Consider the following 20,712-nt stretch of genomic DNA (forward strand, 5'->3'; position numbering starts at 1 on the left):
CCTTTTCAATGTAACTTTAACTCATTCAGATTTCAAGAAAATGTAGTTCACTTTCCACTTTTGAAGTGCTTTGAATTCAGCTCAGTGCCCCAGTTTCTGTGTCATCAGCCCACTCACGTCTTGAATTATTCATAACAATATTTATTAGCACTCTGAGGTACAATTAGATGAATTGGGATTTAGAATTGGTTAGTCTGTGGATGAGGAGCCATTTTTAACAACGTGGAACAGCTCTGCCAGTGGATTTAGACAGACATACTTCTTAAACATTATCAAAATAACACCATGGAATATTCATTCACTTTTTTCTATCTATTTTGAGAGTGGTAATTATTATTCCATTAGACTTTGTTTCATTAGATAGTGTAAATGGATTGGTGAATAAAAATATATTTGATAGCTTGCTGGATGGAAATTATGGTTTCATTCATAGTTATGTGAATGCATAGATAATGAAGACGATACCATAATGTTGAGATCAATCATGAGAAAATGAAGAAATCCATACCTCCTCCATTTACCTGAGTACAACCCACCTTCAAGTTACATTACCGTCTACATGAAAAGGCTTAAGTGGTTTCTAAAACCGGAACCAATTCAAAAATACAATGAGTGGGAGAAGAGAATTGAGAATTTAGGAATTATAGCTTGAACTCTAAACTGATTATCTTGGGGCACACAATTGGAAAATGAAACCGTGACTAAGTTAATCTTGCTGTACGGGGAGGATTGGATTTTTCTATGAAATATGTTGACCTTAACACATGACCCATCTATCCAGCTCAATAGTTTTTTTTCTCCACATCCCCAATTAAAGGAGCTTCCGTCTGGCCGTCTCTGTAATGGATGAAGCCAGCAGTTCTTGAACTCTGTGTTAATTAAGCATGAGTGCACTTCTCACTTCAACTTACGGTGGGTTCACCATCCCTCCTCTTCCAGATAATACTCATAACTCTTCTGACTCATCCCTTCTTTCACCACCTGTCATCACTAAACAAACGAAATTCTCATCCCACCAACCTGTTTTAAGGATGTACCTGGAAAATGTTATGTAACTCCCAAAGTCTCTGAAGAGAAGAGAAGCCCGATTTCTGGTGTGTAATCTGGCTGTGTTGTCAATTAAAAATGTGCTGGCACGTCTGGGGAGTGAAACTAATTAGGACTCATACAAAACAACTTTTATCTGTTATTTAAGAAACCTCCCCTGTACAGTGTGTGTGCATGTGTGGGTTTGCTTGTACGTGTGCGCATGAAAGGACAGAAAAAGAGCCAAAATGAGAGTGTTTAATCTTGGTCTATTTTAGGAGTAGAAATCATGAAGCGACGTCAGCCTTCAGATGCAGGCCATCTGAGCACAGGGCCGACTAGGCCTCCTTGTAATCAATGAAACAGTGGTCGGTAAACACAAGATAAAGAGGCTGAGTGAGACACCGCCATGTCTGTTTTCCCATCTTGTCAGTTAGAATGGCTGTGTCCATTAAAGCAGTCACCGTGACTTGCTGACAACATGTTTGGATGCCACCTGGACCCAGATGTGTCTCAGCGGTGGGTAAACTGAGAGAACGATGGAGAGGAAGTCTAGGGTCATGTCTGCGCCAGCATATGTCCCCACCTGTCTGTCCTATTACTCTCTATACCAGCAGGCTGCCTCCCTGCTCTGGCGTCCAGAGACAGAGACAATAAGAGGGGTGTTATTCTTTATGAGCTAGAGACAAAAGCCCTGACAAAAACGTGGAAGCACTCTAAAGTCCTTGGCAACTCGACAGTATTTTTCAATGTGTTTCCATTTGTTTTCCGCCATGTATTGAATATGACTGCCCTTTCCTGTGCCTGAATGCCAGAGTACATATTTTCATACAGTGTCGCTGGTTCAATGAGAGCGATCACTTGGGGGCGCCGTTTTGTTCGCTCAGACAATCGGAGGACCTGTGCAGAACAGACCGGGGAGATTGGGACCATAAAGGAGAGAACAACGAACGAGCGTGGAGACAACAAAAGCCATAACAGTGAGATCCCATCTGTGGCCCTGCGGAGAACAATGTAGGACAAGCCTGGTCAGTGCTTCCAACTGATCACACAACATCCACTGAATCACCAAGAGTACTGAGCCACACATATGCACAGCACACCTCTCCATTCACCACGTTAAGTAAAAGGGTAGCGAGCAATTATGGACCAAGGCCTCGACACTGTGGGGCTTCTCTCATCCTGTAAAGTTTTACTACAAAGCTTGACTGTGACCTTCACAGGGTTGCTCATAGAACAAGGCAAACACATACATTACCTATTTAAATGATACACACTATTTATGGAGCCTTCACCTGGGTTTTACTGTTCTAACATGATGCAGACATTATGGTGTAGATACCACCCACATATCCAATTCAAGTCGCCCCTTGTTTAGAACCATAAAACGACAACGTATTACATTTATCAGTCGTCCAAGAGAGCGGATGAAAACCATGACGTTAACATAGGGGGATATAGTGTCTGTAATACATGTGTATCTAACATATGGAGATACAGTAGTAACACAAGGCTTTAATTCAAGTGCATGAAAATGCAATACTAAGATGGGGTATACCGGTTGAACTATGACCCTTGTGTTCATTCACAGTGCTAATGTAATGGGGACTGACACAGTACCTTGTGTAGCGTGATGCCACCACACTTAAAAAGGGTTTAGGGCATGAATCAATCACAGAAACTTTGAAAAATGAAAAGTATAATAAAGTTGGACTTTTAATCTCCCCAACAATCTGAGCTGGGTCACCGCTTTGATTTGGGGGAGATTTTCTTGCTTTTCAATCTAGGCTACCCCAAAGGGCTTTCTTCATCTTCCTCCAGCACGCTGACTGGCAGGGCCCTCTCTCCCATCTGGAGGCCACCTGGGGAGGTGTAATTCCCTTCCCGTGGTCAGTCAGGGGACTGAGGACACAGATGATGTTGTGAAGCAATCCAACCTGATTAGGAGCAGAGTGAAGGGATGAATGGCTGACTGGCTGACTGACTGGCTGGCTGGCTGGCTGTGCTGTGTGGTTTGTTTCACAAACTGGTGTGCATGTTTAAGGTGATCAGGGACACCACACCACATTACATAAAGCAAAACAAATGACCAGCTGTGAATCAGGGGGCCAGAAGGGAGCATCAAACACTGTCTCCTCTCCCTCCTAGTGTGCTGCAGCTTCACCCTCCGTGTTAGCTGGGTCAGGATAGGTGGGGTGGAGAGGCATGAGTGGGAGAAGGGACCCGGTTCTGCCCATTACTCATAAGGGTCCTGGTGTTTCCGATCCCCATTCACAACAGGGTTTTTGAGTGATCACACACCAAACACCCTTATCACACAGTGAACTGATTATAGCACACCATGAGTAGGCATGACTGGAGGCTCATAACCTTTACCATGGAGCACCTCCTGCTAGCTACTGGGATCAGGGAGCTCCTGCTAGTGGGACTGAACAATGCCATTAGTGAAGGTTATTATGGTGCTAGCTGTTCTTAGATCTGCTTCTACTGTATGTCATTGTGTAGCTGCTCTTATTTACATTTAAGTCACTATCCAGAGGAACTTACAGGAGAAATTAGGGTTAAGCGCCATGCTCAAAGGCACATTGACATATTTTTTACCTAGTCAGCATGGGGATTCAAACCAGCAACCTTTTGGTTACTGGCCCAACTCTCTTAAAAAAACACTAGGCTACCTGCTGCCCCTATATTGGTCTGCTTGTACTGTATGCTATTTCCCTATGGCTGTTATTGGTATTCTATTTGAATGTATTCTTAAGGCCTCCTTTCCCAGGCTTTTTAAGGGTTTGTTACATCCCCTGGTATGTTTGTGCGTTTTCATAATGTTGTTCCCCCTCAGCCTTTTCTGTAAGTGTGTGAGCGTCTCCACATGGATATTCCTCTCTGAGCATCCCGCCGATTAATTCGGCAGATTCCTATTTAATATCCGATGCTGCCAATACATTTTAATGCAGCCTGAGATCTGGGAGAGAGACCTGTCCTTAAGACTCCCACTCCCTCTAGGCTGTCCCCTCTTGGTGTAATTGAAAAAGATGGATCTCACTGAGTGTTTTCACCATCGCAGCAGGGAGGAATTGGATGGGGAAATGTGTTCCGTATCACATTGCAATGTATTTGTGAGCCAGAGGCTTGCACACAGTTGGTGAGAGCAACGCGTTCCCTTTGCCCGTACTGAAAGGAAGCAAAACAGCAAAGGGAAAGGCATTTGCAATTTTATTGCTACTTTAATGGGTTTCTCTATCACTCAGGAATTGCACTTTCTAATGCGGAGGCCCATAAATATAAGGTTCAATGGACATGCAGCTGTAGTCGTCATTATTTATACATTCAAACATTTTATTCAAGGGAAGGCTGAATAACATATTTTGTCAATATCCCCAATGTCACACAGTGTCAGAGGGGCTGATTATGTGACTAATACCAGCAACAACAAATTAGTGGCTATCAGCAAAAAGCAATCAGCTAATCAGTGGTGTTACACTCCTGCTGGGCCACAGACTCATACCTCTGGTTATGATCAACATGCATTAGTTTTCACTGAACATTTAAACATTACAAATTCATGTTTTTTTTGCCATGCTAATGCTTTTGTCAATAATGATTTATGGTTTGACCAAAGTCTATGATGATTAGAACACTGAGCTCTAAAGCTGGATATTGCATGCTAGCTTGGTTTGAGGAGACAACAGTCTCACTGCTGTAATGTATGCAGAGCTATTATATAATTCCCAGTAATGGCTAAAAGTAGGAAAACCATGAGTAGGAGGAATGGAATGAGATGGCCACTGTTCTGGAGAGATGCATTTATGTTGGGACAGACACTTCAGGAAATAACTCGACCTCATCTATTTTAACATGACTATAAAGTGATATTATATTTTATTGTGTTCTATTATATCATGTTAGAAACAAATGCACACAAATCTGGTTGTTTCTGGAATAGTAAAGTATTGTTTACATTTGAGTGATGGAAGAGAAGACAAATCATATTTTGAGAGGATCCGATCATTAAGGCTGACTGTTTAGACATCTTTTATGATCGCTTTTGTCAAATATGTTCTTTTTTGCATTTGGATAGAGTCCACATTGTCGTAACTCTACGACAACACAACTGACTGACAGGAATGCTTGTGTTGTGCCACTTATTTGTAAGAAAATGAATACTCAAACAGTATCTAAAGACACACTGATAAAAATAAATAGTGGGAAGAAAATCATGTACTAATAATGAACAAACCAACATGACAAGTTAATAACTAACCAATCTGATTCGGACCAATCCCAATGTGTTTTATAGCATTTAGAGCATGACAGACAGAGAGAGAGAGAGAGAGACAGAGAGACAGAGAGACAGAGAGAGAGAGAGAGAGAGAGAGAGAGAGAGAGAGAGAGAGAGAGAGAGAGAGAGAGAGAGAGAGAGAGAGAGAGAGAGAGAGAGAGAGAGAGAGAGAGAGAGAGAGAGAGAGAGAGAGAGAGAGAGAGCCTGTGGACTGTCTAACAGCCTCCTGCACATCTCTCCACTCCCTCCATCTCACTGCTTTCAAGTCTAAACTGTTTTCATAAACGGCAGCTCTATGGCCAGCCAACTGGAAGGAGAGGGGGATGTGAGAGAGGGACAATCAAGATGAGGTGATAAAAGAGAAAGGGATGAAGTGTGGATAAAAGAGAGCAGCTTATCCCTCTGACTAAAATCAAGTGACAGCCAAAGACAGAGGACATGAGAAGGGAAGGAGGATAAAAACAAAAACAGAATCACAACATGGAGCAGAAATGGAGCGTTGGGAGACTGATGGCGACATTGACTCTTTCACGTTATTGATTTGACTCAAAGGAATGGCCAATGTAGCCACTGGAATCTAGGTTGAATTATCAGGGATTAAATGATTCATTCAGTATATAACAGTTGATAAACAAATATGTGTATCCCAAAGTTAGAGCCTATTCTAGATGTGTTGATTGTGTATCCTTATTAAACCACTAAAGAGCTAGCTAGGCAGTGTGGTAACAATAATGGGAGCTAATGCTGCAGACAGTAACATGAGTCTAGTTCCAATGTGAAGTAAAGTCAGGTACTCCACTGTAGCGTTAGCAGGCTATCATTAGGCAGTAAAAGTGTCATGGGGAGGGCTGAGAATGGACTGCATCTAATCAGGGCCAAGGAGTCTGTTCCTTTTGCCTCCTCCCACCAGCCTCTCTCCCAGAGGAGGCAGCTGCGCTGTGGCCAGGCCCTCCACCACTTGTTAATTAATTACTATGAATTAATGCTTTTCTGCCACAGCGAATAAATAAAAAGATTGTGGTAAGGCCTTGCTAATCAAGAGTGGCTTTTATTAAATACTGTGAAAATGTCAGCTGGTCACAGCTCAATTGGAGGGAACAATCTGATGCGGCTCCAGTCCAATCAGACATCATGTCGGCTGAGCTGCGATTAAATTGCCCGCACCTGTTCCACAGGGGCTGAAGATGTATTGTCTGTGCGCATGGTGGTGCTAGTAGTGGTGGTGGTGGTGGGGGGGTAGTGGTTTGTAACCCAGGCCAACCTCCAATTGAGCACCCCGTCGGTTCAGCGTTTGAAGAATCCACATCAAATAAGATTATTGACCGCCAGGGCCTTTAATGTCCCACTAGAGAGCCTCTTTCTTTAGCTAGTCTTGCCTTGCCTCAGTCGCCCTGTCTGTCTGTCTGATCACCAGGAATTGGTTAACCAGTTACTATACCTGCTAAAACACTATGGTGCCAACATTACAAAGTCAGCCAACACTTTCTGCTGGGCTGTAGTGAACAATAATGCTATAATCCTTTGTACTGTAGTTTCATAACGTCTATTGTTGGACATTATGGTAGCAAATACACAAATCTGACCACAGTGCAGTTCTTCAGTGTGGAGAACAAGTGAGAGCCAGTCACTGAGGGGGGCTGAGACATGATAGGGTGAACAGGGGACCTTGTAATCTTGGACCTCAATCTGCTATATAAACACTCTAGCAAATGTTGAATATGCATGCTTTTTCTGATCTCATTGACATAGAAAATTGTCCTTGCCCAAGCCAGTAGACTGCGGGTGAAGGTGCCAAGATACCAGGCTGGGTTTGTCAGGGTTTGAATATTTCATAGCCTAGTAACAATAACCATCAGATCAGACAAAAATACAACAAAAGGGGATTTTATCATTGTTTCTGATACAAATTTTACAAAGCATACTGCTTGTCCATGTGAAAAATACATTGAGTAACCTGTAAGTAACCACATTATAAAACCATTACATCTGAAGGTCACATAACAACCAGTGAAGATATGAAGAAAACACTCTCAAACACCAATGTGCAGTAATGCTTGTTGTTTGTTGACATTCAGTGAATTTGCGGTATTTCCTGCTGGCTCACTCCATCTTGAAACCTCTACGGAGAGAAATGTAAATGAACTAATAACATGGAAGCGAAAATCACTTTGAAGTAGCCTTGGTTTACTTCGGAGCAGTTGTGCTTGGCTTGTAGTAAATTGCTTAAAGCTCACCGCAAACAAAGCATAATGCAAATTGCATGCAATTAATCATTGAGAGGGAGGTTCACATTTTTATGATTATTAATGGCCTTTGGCCATGCTGTGGGGTCATCTCACCCCTCTGAAATATTTACATCATAAACAGCATGAATTATGGGGGTTACAGGAAGGGCGATGCTTTAAAATACAGATTCCTTTATTTTCATCAGCGGTCTCAAGACTAGCCTTCCTTCCACATAGTACTCTATGCTAACGAGAGATCCCTCCACGTCATGTCTGGAGGACTTTTAAGGATTCAAATCGCTCTCCAGTCACTTTCTGGAAGCAGGGAGAGTAGCTTCCAGCTCATTAGCTACACTGTACGATCAATAGGAGTTGGGCTGACAGACACAATAATAACAATAATAGAGATGTAACTCGAATAAAATAGAGGTGTTACTTTTGGAGCTCGGAGAGAAGATAAACATGGAGGGATGTCTTGGATGGTTTCCCCTCCCACTACTAGTCCTACTGACCTTTGACAGCTTGCTTCCAGAAATAGGAGGCATGGAGGAAGCTCTCTTCTCTTGCACTGTGTTTCCTCCTACTAAGAGTGGGCAAGTTTGCTGTTTCACATGTGTTTACTTCCTCAGAGCATCTGTTGATATTAATAAATTACATTTTGACCTAATATCTGTTATGTGGGCAGAGATGTTTACGTTGTACAGTGCTTTTGGAAAGTACTTTTTTTATGATAAAGCCTTATTCTGAAATTGATTAAATAAAATACAAAACCCTCAGCAATCTACACACAATACCACATAATGACTAAGCTTAAACAGGTTTTTAGAAATGTAGAAAAAACAGAAACACCTTATTCACCTCCGCTCTCTCCACTGGCTTCCAGTTGAAGCTCGCATCCGCTACAAGACCATGGTGCTTGCCTACGGAGCTGTGAGGGGAACGGCACCTCCGTACCTTCAGGCTCTGATCAGGCCCTACACCCAAACAAGGGCACTGCGTTCATCCACCTCTGGCCTGCTCGCCTCCCTACCTCTGAGGAAGTACAGTTCCCGCTCAGCCCAGTCAAAACTGTTCGCTGCTCTGGCACCCCAATGGTGGAACAAACTCCCTCACGACGCCAGGTCAGCGGAGTCAATCACCACCTTCCGGAGACACCTGAAACCCCACCTCTTTAAGGAATACCTAGGATAGGATAAAGTAATCCTTCTAACCCTCCCCCCCTTAAAAGAGTTAGATGCACTATTGTAAAGTGGTTGTTCCACTGGATATCATAAGGTGAATGCACCAATTTGTAAGTCGCTCTGGATAAGAGCGTCTGCTAAATGACTTAAATGTAAATGTAATTTACATAAGTATTCAGACCCTTTGCTATGAGACTCGAAAATGAGCTCAGGTGCATTCTGTTTCCATTGATCATTCTTGAGATGTTTCTACAACTTGATTGGAGTCCACCTGTGGTAAATTCAATTGATTGGACATAATTTGGAAAGGCACTCACCTGTCTATATAAGGTCCCACAGTTGACAGTGCATGTCAGAGCAAAAACCAAGCCATGCGGTCGAAGGAATTGTCCGTAGAGCTCCGAGACAGGATTGTTTCCAGCACAGATCTGGGTAAAGATACCAAAAAATGTCTGCAGCATTGAAGGTCCCCAAGAACACATTGGCCTCCATCATTCTTAAATGGAAGAAGTTTGGAACCACCAAGACTCTTCCAAGAGCTGGCCGGCCGGCCAAACTGAGCAATCGGGGGAGAAGGGCCTTGGTCAGGGAGGTGACCAAGAACCCGATGGTCACTCTGACTGAGCTCTAGAGTTCCTCTGTGGAGATGGGAGAACCTTCCAGAATGACAACCATCTCTGCAGCACTCCACCAATTAGGCCTTTATGGTAGAGTGACCAGACGGAAGCCAGTCCTCACTAAAGCCCACTTGGAGTTTGCCAAAAGGCACCTAAATACTCTCAGACCATGAGAAACAATATTCTCTGGTCTGATGAAACCAAGACTGAACTCTTTGGCCTAAATGCCAAGCGTCACGTCTGGAGGAAACATGGCACCATCCCTACGGTGAAGCATGGTGGTGGCAGCATTATGCTGTGGGGATGTTTTTCAGCGGCAGGGACTGGGAGACTAGTCAGGATTGAGGCAAAGATGAACGGATGAAAACCCGCTCCAGAGTGCTCAGGTACTCAGAATGGGGTTAAGGTTCACCTTCCAACAGCACAATGACTCTAAGCACACAGCCAAGACAATGCAGGATTGGCTTCGGGACAAGTCTCTGAATGTCCTTGAGTGGCCCAGCCAGAGCCCGGACTTAAACCCGATCGAACATCTCTGGAGAAACCTGAAAATAGCCATCCAATCCAACAGAGCTTGAGAGGATCTGCAGAGAGTAATGGGAGAAACTCCCCAAATATAAGTATGCCAAGCTTGTAGTGTCATACCTAAGAAGACTCAAGGCTGTAATCACTGCCAAAGGTCCTTCAATGTGAACTGAGTAGAGGGTCTGAATACTTATGTAAATGTAATATTTCCTTTTTTTATGTGCTCAAATTTCTAAAAACCTGTTTTTGCTTTGCCATTATGAGGTATTGTGTGCAGATTGATGAGGGAAAAAAACGATTTAATCAATTTTAGAATAAGGCTGTAACGTAAAAAAATGTGGAAAAAGTCAAGAGGTCTGAATACTTTCCGAATGCACTGTATATACTGTACTGTACAAAGCGTGAGGGGATATTTGTTAATGTATTTATATATAAAGGTATAAACATTGTTATTTTCTATCTTGACTTCAGCCTGGTTTATCCAGCAATTAGTGGTCCTGAATATCCATGTGGTGTTAAGAATGAAGAATAATTAAATTATTCTATTCTATAAACTACAATTCAATTCTAATTATATTCTATATTGCATTATATGCTATCCTATTCTCTAAGACAGCGTCAGACTAGTGTTACCTCATCCAGTGTAGAAAGAAAGGAAATCGTCCTTGGAGCAGATCATCAGGAGAGAGAGGAAGCCTCCACCTCCTGTTGTTTGTCCGGGATGCCAAGCTCACGGCACACTGTGCCAGGCCACATGCGGGCACCCAGGCCGGCCGGAAAAGACAGAGCTGTTGGCCGACTGAGGGCTGGCCAGAGCCAACATGACGCCCATGCCAGGGAGAGAAACTGTGTCCAGCTTCTGCTAGCTAACACCTCGCTCCCCTTCCCCATGGGCGCTGAGCAGACCTCAGGGGAAGGATGCTACCATCAGGGGAGCACTGGTCCATCCGGGCTGCGCCGGCAGACACACATTTTGAGCACAGCCCCCCATGTGGCGGTGAGTGGGAGGTGGCTAGGCAGGCTAGCATTTGGAACAGAGCTCCTAGCCCCAGCTTCTCATGTGGCGGTGAGTGGGAGGTTGTGGCTAGGCAGGCTAGCATTTGGAACAGAGCTCCTAGCCCCAGCTTCTCATGTGGAGGGATACTGCTGCTCCAATGTGTGTTCCTCTCTCTCTTATCGCTCTTAACATCGATGGCTAATTTAAGTCAAAGCTCTGCATGCTGCCAGTGAGCACTGAATAACGTGACCGCTTTCCATTTCATGTCCCCAGATTAGAGAGAATATCACATGAGGCATGTGTCAAGCAGTCTTTTTGCCAGCTCTTTCCCAAATATCCACACTTGACATTAAAAAGTAGAGGAGGCGGTAAAATGAAGGCACTCCTCCATTTTCAAGTTGAACATCTTCACAAAGTTATTGCAATCTAATGGTATTGTGACTTTTCTCTCTTATACAGGAGAGAAAGCTGTCAAATTACAAACTTACTTAAGTATTCCACTCAGTCTCACACTCAGAAAAGTATAATCGTGTTTTTGTTATGCAGTGTAAGACTTATCAGCCGTTTATGTAATACCGCTTTGATTATTCATAAACAAATGAATCCTAATCCTTTTTGTGATATGGCAGATGCATTTAGTACACACTGAGCTGTTGAATTACAGGTTTTACTTTAATATAAAATAATTGGTCATTCTTCTTTAAACTAAATCAGTTTAACTTGCTATGTTTTAACTCATGTACACCACCAGGTGTAAAAAGTACTGCAAATATGAGCTATTTCTCTGCTCCTCAGTAGAGCCACACCAAATGCTACTGCTCTTATTCTGTCTTTGGCTAGAGAGCCATTTGTTTGCCAGTGTACAATAATGGCGGCGGAAACAGGTGGAATATTACTGCAGCAGCTCACTCATATGGACCAAAGTCTCACTTGCCAAGTCCAAAATTCACACTTACAAGCACATCTGGAGCAGAATCTCCATATTAATTGCCAGTTAATGTGTTTACACACAACAAGGATTAAGCCATGAGGGAAGTTGGTTGACCTGGGTGGGTATAGTCAGAGGAAAGGTGAATACTCAGTTTGACAGACAGAAGGGAGAGGATGTCCAAGACAAGTGTGGGCTGGGGAAAACAACTTATTAAATAAACATGGCAGCTTTTCGACAACATCTGTTGGCACAATGTTGTTCTACTTGTGCTATATTACAGGCTGGCGCTCGACTATGGCTAACAATTCCAAAACAAAGATGGAGAAATAACTACTTTAGCCCACAATAAAGCTCAGATTGGTCAAGCCCCACTGTATCTCCATCCCGTCACTCCCTGACACACACCCTGATTAGTGACGGGATGTCTGACCCACACAAGGTATTTAAAGAGAACAGGCAGCACTTCTTCAGGGGTCAAGCAGACCTTATTTAATCTGAAATAGAAGATAGAGCCAGGCACCTGAGCCCTTTAGACACGCCTCCCCCATGGTCCTCCTAGCGCCTCCCCAAGACTGGCTCCACTGTGTCCTCTCTGTCTCTCAGAGGGTTCAGATTAGACAGGCATCCTAATGAGAGATTTAGTGTATAGAGATAATTATGGGGAAAGGCGACATCTCTCTTAGGCCTAATGAGGGAGATAAGGGTTCTTCAGTGACTCCTCCTCCCACCCTGTCACTGGATGGGCCTTCTAGTTGTCAAACACAATCAGCTGGAAAAACACACTCGCCCAAGTCATGTCTAGACACACGCCAAGTGCAGACACTCCCTCAGACATATCCACACACAGAGCGATACACACACAGAGAGATACACACACAGAGAGATACACACAGAAACACAGTCCAGTGTGTACTAACCGACACAGGCGGCTACGCTGCTAGCGCACGTCTCTTCTGCCTTTAATGCAATCCCTGATATCTCTGACGTTCCATAAATCAACCACCTGGCAGATTAGGGGGCAAAATGAGTGAACTAAATCAAAAATGTGTGCTCTTGTTTATTGCTTTAGAGAGTTAGCTGGAGAAGCGGAAGCCACCATGCGATGATGAGGCAGCCCCTCTGGAGACGGCCGTTCACACACACTGGCAGAGGAGCTAATACAGACTTTCATTAGGTGGTACACTTCAACACAGTGTCGTAGTATTTACAGTCTCACACTGGGGAAACAAATAAACTGCGTGATTAACAAGTTTTCCTGATGCCTGGTGCTTCACTGTGCGCACACCAGAGTGCCACCTCGCCGACATAATGATTCTTAATGGTTTCTTAATGACTTCTTAATGACTTCATCAGGAAGATCCTGCAACAGCACATTCTGACAAGCGGGGCCACCCCTGAGACCTAAGATCACACCACAGTGATTCCCTCATGTCGTTTCTGTTCATATAGCGCAAGCTTTAAATCTGCATGGCTGAGATATCGCTGCACGCCCAAAAGTCAATAGCATCTGATTCATGATTCATTACTACAGACACATGTGACGTGACCTGAGCAGGGAAATACACTACGAAGCAAATAAGCCTGTCAGCTTTGATGTTGGGAATTTCAAAGGAATCAGATCAAAATAATCCTTTCATGTTTAAAGAGATGGAGACATTAGGTGTAGTCAGGATGAAAAACAGCATACAAAAGCCCTGCAGTGACTTTAGAAGTGGTCTGGTACAAAGAGATTGTCTGGGAAAGGACACTTATTGGTGATGTTGTTGACACCAGCCCAGACAAAAGGTTGCTACTCAAACAACTGGTAAAGAATAAAAAGGGGTCGTTGAGTTGAGGAAACACACTGCGGTCATTGGTTTAAACTTCTACAAGCATTTAATAACATAGAATTTTCCGGGTCACCTCAATGTCAGTGAACAACGGATACTTTGAAGCGTGAAGTACATTTAGCGTGGGCCATTGGAGACTGGCATGTCACTTCCCGCCAGTGTATACCAGTTAGACTGACAAATTGCTGAGGTAACTGTGGGAGCTAAAAGCTCAGCAACCATTTAATCTAGACCATGTTCTACTGGGAGATTAAAACGAGGATCTTGTCTCTCCTTGCATAAAATCCTCATTATTTCAGTAAAATATGACTCACAACATTGCTCCATAGACCACTATCCTCTTCATTCCGCTGAGCCACTGACAACAGGTCAAAGATTTATGTGATCAAAAATTTGTTTACATATCCCTTTAAAAAAAAAATCATTTTCATAATGAAAAGCCCTCCGATATAAATCACGGCTGGGTTAAATAACGTGTCAAGTTGATTTCTGGAAAACAAGCGAGAGAAACATGAAGCAAATAATTTTATCATATCCATAAGGGTCGTACGGCGGGCATTCAATCACGTACGCATTTAACAATTGGTTAACAAATTGTATTGGCAAAGAAGCGGCGACTGCACGGCAAATTACACCTGTCCTGATGGATGTCCTCTTTACGGCCTGGGAAAGCAGGCCGAAGGGCCGTGGAGAGATGACTAGACGTCAGCCAGCCAAGCACTCAAACATGATGCATGGCCAGCCATGTGTCACCGTTTGGCAAAGATGAGAGGAAAATATGCACCTCCCAGATTCCTGGGCACAGATCACAGACAAACACGCTCTCATGTTAATCCACTGACCACAGGGAGGCCGAAGGTGCTTTAGTTTGGGTACGGGGTGATATGATTCCCTTTAATCATTGCTGCACCTGAAGTTCTGTTTGGTCTTTTTGATCAAATGAGGCCAAACGATCAGATTGCCAAACGTGTGCACTACTCCAAAAATTATAGATGTATCTACAGTCAGGTCCAAAATGACTGGCACCCTTGATAAAGATGAGCAAAAAATACAAATACTGAGCTATATTGTATGCTAAAAGAGTTGGCTAATTATATTATTTCATACTAATACAATTGCTCAGAGAAAGAGATTTTGTAATGTGTTTTTCTCTTAAAAAGATAGGGGTAGAGAGATTTGCAACCCCTGTTTTTAATAACTTTTAATACCTCACCGTGCGAGGATATAATGGCACTGAGCCATTATATTAAGAAAGAAGAAGCCATTATTATAAGAAAACACAATGGGAGGGATCTTAGACCATTTATCCATACAGAATCTTTCCAGATCCTTGATATCCTTCATCTGCTCTTATGTTATTATTTTTAATGAACAAAATACCAAAGCAGAAACAATACAACACAAAAACAAAACATCCACCACTATCACACACAACAACATACCCACACTCACCCACAATCACACACAACAACATGCCCACACTCACCCACAATCACACACAACAACATGCCCACACTCACCCACAATCACACACAACAACATGCCCACACTCACCCACAATCACACACAACAACATGCCCACACTCACCCACAATCACACACAACAACATGCCCACACTCACCCACAATCACACACAACAACATGCCCACACTCACCCACAATCACACACAACAACATACCCATACTCACCCACAATCACACACAACAACATGCCCACACCCACCCACAATCACACACAACAACATGCCCACACCCACCCACAATCACACACAACAACATACCCATACTCACCCACAATCACACACAACAACATGCCCACACCTACTCACAATCACACACAACAACATGCCCACACTCACCCACAATCACACACAACAACATGCCCATACTCACCCACAATCACACACAACAACATGCCCACACTCACCCACAATCACACACAACAACATGCCCACACTCACCCACAATCACACACAACAACATGCCCATACTCACCCACAATCACACACAACAACATGCCCATACTCACCCACAATCACACACAACAACATGCCCACACCCACCCACAATCACACACAACAACATGCCCACACCCACCCACAATCACACACAACAACATGCCCACACTCACCCACAATCACACACAACAACATGCCCACACTCGCCCACAATCACACACAACAACATGCCCACACCCACCCACAATCACACACAACAACATGCCCACACTCACCCACAATCACACACAACAACATGCCCACACTCGCCCACAATCACACACAACAACATGCCCACACTCGCCCACAATCACACACAACAACATGCCCACACTCACCCACAATCACACACAACAACATGCCCATACTCACCCACAATCACACACAACAACATGCCCATACTCACCCACAATCACACACAACAACATGCCCACACTCACCCACAATCACACACAACAACATGCCCACACCCACCCACAATCACACACAACAACATGCCCATACTCACCCACAATCACACACAACAACATGCCCACACTCACCCACAATCACACACAACAACATGCCCACACCCACCCACAATCACACACAACAACATGCCCACACTCGCCCACAATCACACACAACAACATGCCCACACTCGCCCACAATCACACACACAACATCTCTGAACATCAGATTCAAGCCTATCTATTAAAGGACAGTAATTAATTGTATATGCCTCCTCCAGATTGCATGGTATCAGTACACCCAGATATTGCATAAGTGTCTTTGTCCATTTCCACTTAAATGTACTTCCTAAGCTTGAAAAGTCATAGTTAGAAAGTATAAGTAAGGATAAGAACATAGGCTTTAGTCATTTGGGAAGAAAGTGTCTGTAACATTCCACTGGGAGTGCATCATTACCAGGAGAGTTAAATGGCCTCATTAAGGAAATAGTTTGTCATCCTTTTAATGTTTTCAGATTGATACAGATTGTGATTAAAGGTTTTAAAGACTCAGTTATTTCAGAAGTATCCATTGTTATGCTCCCATCTGGGGTTCGAATGCTATGGATGATATGTTCCGCTTCCTTACTTTACCAAGCAAACATTTTCCCTGCACTTTCACCTTGCTCAACATATTGGTGCTTGGATTTCATGGCAGCAATCTCTGCATATCGGGTGTTTATTGTGTCATATTCAAGCTTCAAAGTGTTCAACTGTTGAAGGATGTCAACCTTTCTATCTAAACTGTGTGGATTTTCTGTTATAGTATTTCTAACCACAGGTTTTCAATGGAGTTCAAGTCTGGAGATTAAGATGGCCATTGCAAAATGTGGATTTTCTGGTCAATTAACTATTTATTTGTGGATATTGATAGTTGGGCTTATTGACTTGCTGGAAGATCCACTTGCGGCCAAGTTTCAGCCTCCTAGCTGAGGCAAACAGTTTATGGCTAAATTGTCCTGGTACTGGGCAATGTACCACAGGACCAGAGGAAGCAAAATAGCCCCATAACATCAAAAATACTCCACCATATTTTAGAGTAGGTATGGAGTTATTTTTTCTTATGTAACTTTCTTTGACACCAAACCTGCCACTAGTGTGCGTGGCCAAAGAGCTCTATTTACATGTCATCCAACAAATGGAAACGCCTGGAGTTTGATAAACGGCATTGGCACTTGGATTGGAACTGGTGCTATGGTCAGACGACATAAAAATATAGCTCTTTGGCCACGCACTCCAGTGGTGGTTTTGGCATCGAAATAAGGATGCATAAGCAGAACAGAACCCCATACCTACCATCTTTCTACTGGTCCTGGGGCCCTTGTTAAGGTCAACAGCATCATGAACTTCACCCAGTACCAGGCCATTTTTGCCAAAAACTTGGTTGCCTTTGCTAGGAGGCTGAAACTTGGGACGTAAGTAGATCTTCCAGCAAGACAATAACCCCAAGCACACATCAAAATCCACAAATGGTTAATTGACTACAAAATCAACATTTTGCAATGGCCATCTCAGTCTCCGGACTTCAAAACCCATTGAAAACCTGTGGTTTGAATTGAAGAAGGCAGTCCATAAGTGCAGACGAAGGATATCAAGGATCTAAAAAAATGATGTATGGAGGAATGGTCTAAGATCCCTCCTAATGTGTTCCCCAATGTCATAAAACATTTGATAAAAAGGCTCAGTGCCGTTATCCTCGTAAGGTGAAGTATTGAAAGGTATTTAAAACAGGGGTGCCAATCATTTGGAACCCTATCTTCTTTAGAAATAAATATAACTTTTTAAACAAAATCTGAGCAATTATATAAGTACAAAATAATAATTTCCCAATTTTTTTAGCATACAATATAGCTCAGTATTTGTTACATTTATTTTTTGGACTTTTTTCCTGACTGTATATTAACTTTTGAGAGAATTGAAAAAAAAATGTATGGGTGAGTTTTATGGGTGAGAGAGGAGCCTTATTTGTGAATGTTCTGATCTGTGTGGCTCCATAGTGTGTGAAAGTCATGCATTGTGACCTTCCTCCAGAGGCCTGGGAAACACATCCTGTATCAATTAGAACACTGGGGAGTCTGACTAGATGTGGAGAGGAGACCTAGAGAACACACAGCTCCACCGCACTGACGATCCACAACAACGTCTGGAGCAACAACATAACACAGACCAACTGACTGACTGGCTGGGTAGCTGGCTGGGGCCCCAAGGTGGACCAGGATTTATTCCTTGTTCCAATTTGCAAGGGGGATTACTTATTTTTCATTATTCCACATTTATATATATATTATTGGGCTCTCCATTAATTTTTTAAAGCACCTGAAGGAAAACTAGATCAAGCAAACTGCATAAATACTGTCAGACGGAATAGATAATGACAGCGGGTCAAGTTGCGAGTGAGTCACGTCTCTCGGCTCCTGGAAGAAAGTGATTACCGTAACACGTCGCTGACAATCTCGCCCAAGATAATCCTATTTCTCACATGGAGCTCAAATTGTATTATGTCACTATGTTTTTTGCATATTGTATCAAAAACTGGATAAAGATATGCACACTATCAGGGAAATTAAGAACAAGAGGAAAAAACATAGCCCCGGGGTTGGCATTGAGGCATGTCGTTTTGTTGAGCTCTCTGGTTTCTGAGCAAAGATTGTTTCTCTGGCGGTTGAGTAGAAAGAGACAGAGAGAGAGAGAGGGAGGGAGAAAGAACGTGTGGCGTAAAGGCGTGCTCTCCACCCAGATGAACAGATGGCACCGCCTAAGTGCAGAGATTCATTTTATATCTCCATCCCATGTTGCCGCGCGGCAGACGTGGGCTTTCTCTTTTTTCAGATGTTATTTTACAGGATGATGGATACACACGATGCTTAAGCTAATGAGGAGTGGGTGTTTCTTTGTCTTTATTTCCTCCTCTCTCTCTCTCGCTCCCGCTCACTCTGCCTCCCTCTCCCGCTGTCACATCACCTTCCCTTGCAGAGCTGAGCCTCATGCTAGCCATTCTCCCTCAAACCCACGCTTAGAGCTCAAACCTATACAGGCTTTTGAATATACCCACAATCTGAGTAGTCAGTGTTTACAGCTGGTGTTAAGACCTGGGTGGATTCCTGAAAACACAGTTGACTGGATGAAGTGAAGCCTGGTGAAGATGATGCTCAAGTAAACACAGCATGTAAGACTTGAACACACTCTCAACAGTTCCTCTGTTACATCACTTCAAAAGCTACATAAAACTTTGCCGTTCACCAGGAGAGATGGAAATGAGTGCTATGAACAGATGAACAGGAAGAGTCTGAATAGGGAGAGAAGCCAAGAAGGCCCAGCAGCCAATGAGGATACTCCCACACACCAGGCAGGTAAACTTGTCGGGTCGTTAATGGCTGTTGTTTACTGAAGCCTCCCAATAGAGGAGACTAGCTGACCCATGTCTGCAGCCAGTGAGTGGTACAAATGGCAAACATCTCCTGGAGTCATTATTTATGCAGGAATGCCCTTGGGAGTCTTTGCACTTGTTTACACAGTCACGGCACAGTCCATTCATGACGGCTCCGAGTAAATGAGCCGCTATCCACCAATTTGTCCTGGACGACGAGACTTTGAGACCCCGCTGCCCAACGCTACTGGGGGAAGGAGGGGGAACGGCACGGAACACAACCCCTCTGTACTGTAAACAATCAACCTGAAACCAGGGACACAAAGACCCAAGGGTATGGGAAAGTTCTGTGGTGCTGACGGGAGCAGATCACACAGTGTTTCTAGGATACTTGGATAAAGGGTGAAATCTCTGCCTTTGCTTAGTACTTGAAAATGTGTATGCATTGGATATGTCAATGCAAATGATACACAGAGAGAGGAATGATGGAGGGAATTCAATTTGGCACCTAAAGAATTCAAAGCAAACGACTCCTCCGTACAGTTCTCAGGTTCTCCTACAAAGCGGTCAGAAAGAAGATACACGTAAGACATGGCTGAGAGGGAGGAAAAATGGGCTAATTTAACATGCTTCCCCCTAAACCACTCCAAACCTCCAGAGTTTAATTGCTGGGAGGCAACATTATCCCCTGTAACATTGTGTCTGTCTCTTGGCTGGGATTCAAATGGGTACCTGCTGTATCCACTCCCTACACAATACGGTGCCCACTGAGCCATATAATCCTCTCAGGCCCTCCTCTTCAGGAGAGGCACATTCAAAAAAAACTCCTCTTCCCCATCTTTGTCATGGTGCTTATTTTGAATAAGAGCAATCAGTACCACCATGTACACCACAACACACCGGTGAGCCATAGAGAAGGTGACACAGAACAGGACTTAAACAAAGACACTTTCAATTTGCTGCTGAGAGATTTGAGGCTATTTTTCATTTCCTCCCCGCAACTCCCTGGAGCGGCCATATTTCTGCTTATGTTCAAATGTGAATCAGTCACATGGGCTGTTGGATTCCTGCTGAATCATCCTACGCTCCATCACCGAGCCAGCCCTGCGCTTTTCAAAGTAACTACTCTCTATGCAAGAAGAAAACAAACACAAACCCATGCCACGTCTCCTTCTGACACCACTTTCAAGTTCCCTTGAAAAGGAAAATGATGACTAGCTTTGAGGTGAGTGGGAAAAGATTCAACACA

At 43.5% G+C, this 20,712-nt stretch overlaps 1 protein-coding gene across 4 annotated transcripts in view; it reads right to left on the reverse strand.

Annotated features, from left to right (window-relative positions):
* The window catches only part of LOC139565392 (RNA binding protein fox-1 homolog 3-like), a 393,289-nt gene that overhangs the window by 293,577 nt on the left and 79,000 nt on the right, over window positions 1-20,712 (reverse strand). The gene's annotated exons all lie outside the window — the stretch shown is intronic.

The sequence above is a fragment of the Salvelinus alpinus genome, chromosome 36, assembly GCF_045679555.1.
Source record: "Salvelinus alpinus chromosome 36, SLU_Salpinus.1, whole genome shotgun sequence".
NCBI classification, from domain to species: domain Eukaryota; kingdom Metazoa; phylum Chordata; class Actinopteri; order Salmoniformes; family Salmonidae; genus Salvelinus; species Salvelinus alpinus.